This window comes from Balaenoptera borealis, assembly GCF_965194805.1.
Source record: "Balaenoptera borealis genome assembly, chromosome: 8".
In the NCBI taxonomy this organism is placed as follows: Eukaryota; Metazoa; Chordata; class Mammalia; order Artiodactyla; family Balaenopteridae; genus Balaenoptera; species Balaenoptera borealis.
Window position 1 is genome coordinate 3,048,707 of NC_138865.1, and position 5,043 is coordinate 3,053,749.

At 35.2% G+C, this 5,043-nt stretch overlaps 1 long non-coding RNA gene across 1 annotated transcript in view; it reads left to right on the forward strand.

The window, feature by feature from the left end:
• The window catches only part of LOC309633380, a 463,676-nt gene that overhangs the window by 64,159 nt on the left and 394,474 nt on the right, over positions 1–5,043 (forward strand). The gene's annotated exons all lie outside the window — the stretch shown is intronic.

Here is a 5,043-nt window from a genome sequence, read left to right on the forward strand (position 1 = left end):
CCTCTGTAAGGACTGTATCTTCAAAGAAGGTCACATTTCTAGGTACTAGGGGTTAAGACTCCAAAGTACCTTTATTTTTTTTTTTTTAATTGCAGTAGAGTTAATTTGCAATGTTCTGTTAGTTTCAAGTGTACAACAAAGTGATTCAGTTATACATATGTATCTATTCTTTTTCAGATTCTTTTCCATTATAGGTTATTACAAGATTTCAAATATAGTTTCCTGTGCTATACAGTAGGACCTTGTTGTTTATCTATTTTAGATATAGTAGTGTGTACATTTTAATCCCATACTCCTAATGTAACCTCCCCCTCCCTCTGCCCCCACCCCTCGGGATCCCCTTTGGTAACCACAAGTTTGTGTTCTATGTCTGTGAGTCTGTTTCTGTTTTGTAAATAAGTTCATTTGTATCTTTTTTTTTTTTAAGATACCGCATATAAGTGATATCATATGATATTTGTCTTTGTCTGACTTACTTCACTTAATATGATAACCTCTAGGTCTCCCCATGTTGCTGCAAATGGTGTTATTTCATTCTTTTTTTTATGACTGAGTAATATGTACCACATCTTCTTTATCCAGTCATCTGTCATGGGATAGCTAGGTTGCTTCCATGTCTTGACTATTGTAAATAGTGTTGGTATGAACATTGGGGTTCATGTATCTATTTGAATTAGAGTTTTCTCCAGATATATACCCAGGAGTGGGATTGCATGACCATACGTTAACTCCATTTTAGTGTTTAAAGTAACCTCCATACTGCTCTCCTTAGTGGCTGCACCAGTTTACATTCCCACCAAAGTGTAGGAGGGTTGATTTTTCTCCACACCCTCTCCAAAATTTATTATTTGTAGACTTTTTAATGATGGCCCTTCTTATTGGTGTGACATCGTACCTCATTATAGTTTTGATTTGCACCTCTGTAATCATTAGCGATGTCGAGCATCTTTTCATGTGCCTGTTGGCCATCTGTAGGTCTTCTTTGGAGCAGTATCTATTTAGGTCTTCTGTCCATTTTTTGATTGAGTTGTTTGTTTTGTTGATATTAAGTTGTATGAGCTCTTTGTATATTTTGGAAATTAATCCCTTGTCAGTAGCATCTTCTGCAAATATTTTCTCCCATTCTGTAGGTTGTCTTTTCGTTTTGTTCATGGTTTCCTTTGCTCTGCAAAAGCTTTTAAGTTTAATTAGGGCCCACCTGTTTATTTTTGTTTTTATTTCCATTACTCTAGGAGACGATCCAAAAAGATATTGCTGCCATTTATGTCAAAGAATGTTCTGCCTATGTTTTACTCTAGGTGTTTAATAGTATCCAGTATTACATTTAGGTCTGTATGCCATTTTCAATTTATTTTTGTTTATGGTGTTAGAGAGTGTTCTGATTTCATTCTTTTACACGTAGCTGTCCAGTTTTCCAAGCACCACTTACCGAAGAGACTGTCTTTTCTCCATTATATATTCTTGCCTTGTTTGTCATAGATTAATTGACCATAAGTTTGTGTGTTTATTTCTGGGCTTTCTGTCCTGTTCCATTGATCTATATTTCTGTTTTTGTGCCAATACCATACTGTTTTGATGACTGTAGCTTTGTAGTAAAACCTGAAGTCAGATAGCGTGATTCCTCTGCCTCTGTTCTTATTTCTCAAGATTGCTTTGGCTCTTAGGCGTCTTTTGTGTTTCCATACAAATTTTAAAATTATGTGTTCTAGTTCTGTGAAAAATGCCATTGGTAATTTGATAGGTATTGTGTTGAATCTGTAGATTGTCTTGCATAGTATGGTCATCTTAACAATATAGATTCTTCCAGTCCAAAACACAGTATATCTTTCCATCTGTTTGTGTTGTCTTCTATATCTTTTATCAGCATCTTATAGTTTTCAGAGTACAGGTCTTTGCCTCCTTAGGTAGGTTTATTCTTAGGTAGTTTATTCTTTTTAGTGCTGTAGTTAATGGGATTGTTTCTTTAATTTCTCTTCCGATATTTCCTTGTTCATGTACAGAAATGCAACAGATTTCTGTAAAGTAATTTTGTACCCTGCAAATTTATGGAATTCATTAATGAACTCTAGTAGTTTTCTGGTGGTGTCTTTAGGATTTTCTATGTATACTTCATGTCATCTGCAAACAGTGAGAGTTTTACATCTTCTTTTCCAATTTGGATTCCTTTAGTTTCTTTTTCCTATCTGGTTGGTGTGGCTAGGACTTCCAAAACTATGTTGAATAAAAGTGGTGAGAGTGGGCATTCTTGTCTTGTTTCTGAACTTAGTGGAAATGCTTTCAGCTTTTCACTGTTGAGAATGATGTTAGCTGTGAGTTTGTCATATATGGCCTTATTATGTTGAGATATGGTCCCTCTATGCCCACTTTCTGAAGACTTTTTAGCATAAATCGATGTTGAATTTTATCAAAAGCTTTTTCTGCATCTATTGAGCTGATCATATGGTTTTTATTCTTCAGTTTGTTAATGTGACATATCACATTGACTGATTTCCGAATATTGAAAAATCCTAGCATCCCTGGGATAAATCCCCTTGATCATGGTGTATGATCATTTTAATGTATTGTTGGAGTTGATTTGCTAGTATTTTGTTGAGGAATTTTGCATCTGTGTTCATCAGTGATATTGGCATGTAAATTTCTTTCTTTTTTTTTTTAATGATATCTTTGTCTGGTTTTGGTGTCAGGGTGATGGTGGCCCCATAGAATGAGTTTGGAAGTGTTCCTTCCCCTGCAATTTTTTCTGGAATAGTTTCAGAGAATGGGTGTTAACTCTCCTCTAAATGTTTGGTAGAATTCACCTGTGAGGCCGTCAGGTCCCGGACTTTAAAGTTTTAAAGTTTCTGATTCAGTTTCAGTACTGGTAATGGGTCTGTTCATATTTTCTATTTCCTCCTGGTACAGTCTTGGTACCTTCCTAAGAATTTGTCCATTTCTTCTAGGTTGTCCATTTTATTGGTGTATAGTTGCTTGTAGTAGTCTCTTATGGTCCTTTGTATTTCTCTGGTGTCAGTTGTAACTTCTCCTTTTTCATTTCTAATTTTATTGATTTGAGTCCTCTCCCTTTTTTTTTCTTGATGAGGCTGGCTAAAAGTTTGTCAATTTTGTTTATCTTTTCAAATAACCAGCTTTTAGTTTCATTGATCGATAGGGAAGCATTAAAGACTTTTTTACATGGGGGTGGTGGTTTCCTAAAGTGGACAAGTCAATATTTAAATTTAATTCAGAAGGAAACCATGCTAAATGACAACTGTTTTCTATTTATGGCTGTTCCTATTTGCCTTATATATTGAGGTGCACCTATGTTGGGTGCATATATATTTACAATTGTGATATCTTCTTCTTGAATTTATCCCTTGATTGTTATGTAGTGTCTTCTTTGTCTTTTGTAACAGTCTTTATTTTAAAGTCTATTTGTCTGATATGAATATTGCTACTCCAGCTTTCTTTTGATTTCCATTTGCATGAAATACCTTTTTTCAACTTCTCACTTTCAGTCTGTGTGTGTCCCTATATCTGAAGTGGGTCTCTTGTAGACAGTGTATATAAGGGTCTTGTTTTTGTTTCCATTCAGCCAGTCAGTGTCTTTTGGTTGGAGCATTTATTCTGTTTACGCTTAAGGTAATTATGGATATGTATGTTCTTATTGCCATTTTATTAATTGTTTGGGGTTTGTTTTTGTAGGTCGTTTTTCTTCCCTTCCTCTTTTTCTCTTCTCTTCTGATTCGATGACTAATTTTAATGTTGTGGTTGGATTCCTTTTTCGTTTTTGTGTTTGTATCTATTGTAGATTTTTGGTTTGAGGTTACCATAGGTTTTGATATAGCAGTCTGTATATAAACAAGATTGTTTTAAGTTGCTGGTCTTTTAATTTCAAATGCATTCCAATATCCTGCATTTGTGCACTTTTCTTCTCATGATCGCTAGTTTTGATATCATACTTGTGTGTGGATGATTTCCTATGTTTACTGTATGTTTGCCTTTACCAGTGAGCTTTTCCATTCATCATTTTCTTGTTTCTAGTTGTGGCCTTTCCGTTTCTGCCTAGAGAAGTTCCTTTAGAATGTGTGGCAAAGCTGGTCTGGTGGTACTGAATTCTCTTAGCTTTTGCTTGTCTGTAAACTTTTGATTTCTCCATTGAATCTGCATAAGAGCCTCTGCTGGCTAGAGTATTCTTGGTTGTAGGTTCTTACCTTTCATCACGTTAAAGATATCATGCCACTCTTTTCTGGCCTGCAAAGTTTCTGTTGAGAAATCAGCTGGTAACCTTATGGGAATTCCCTTGCATGTTATTTGTTGCTTTTCCCTTGTTGCTTTTAACATTTTTTCTTTGTCCTTAATTTTTGTCAATTTGATTACTATGTGTCTTGGCGTGTTCCTCCCTGGGTTTATCCTGCCTGGGACTCTCTGTGCTTCCTGACAACTGTTCATTTTAGGACAACTTGAAAGAGCCATATTGATTCCCACCAGGACCAAACGCTGTAGCTCATTCATATGCTGGGAAAATACTAACTGTGATGGAAATGTTTACATACACAAGGATGACGGGAATGACAGTGACATAAACTTCCTAATTCCTTAAAGGACCTGATGACCTTACAAGGACGGGGCTTGGAATGCTGGTAAATTGTTCTACAGCAATAGAAAACGGATACAGGGTATTTATGATACTGTCCTAATGAGATCCCATTCTTGTACATATTACATATATATGCATAGAAAACATCTAAAAGGATAGATATAAATGCGGGGGGTGAGACACCAGTGGCTTTTACTTTATTCCTTATACTTACTGGGTTGTTTGAAAAAAATTAAGTGAGCATATATTTAATAATCAGATGGGGAAAATAAAGATCTTAAAGGTGAGAAAGAAAATCATTAAAAGTATATCCCAAGTACCTCAAAGGAGTCTAGTAGATTGAAATTACATAACTGATAAGAATGTGCTTTTGAAAGTTGTGTAGTTTCATAAAAATACAATGTAGTACATTTTTCTCAGTCCTTAATCTGTCCTCCTTACTTAGAATTAATAGGAAGACGTTTAGG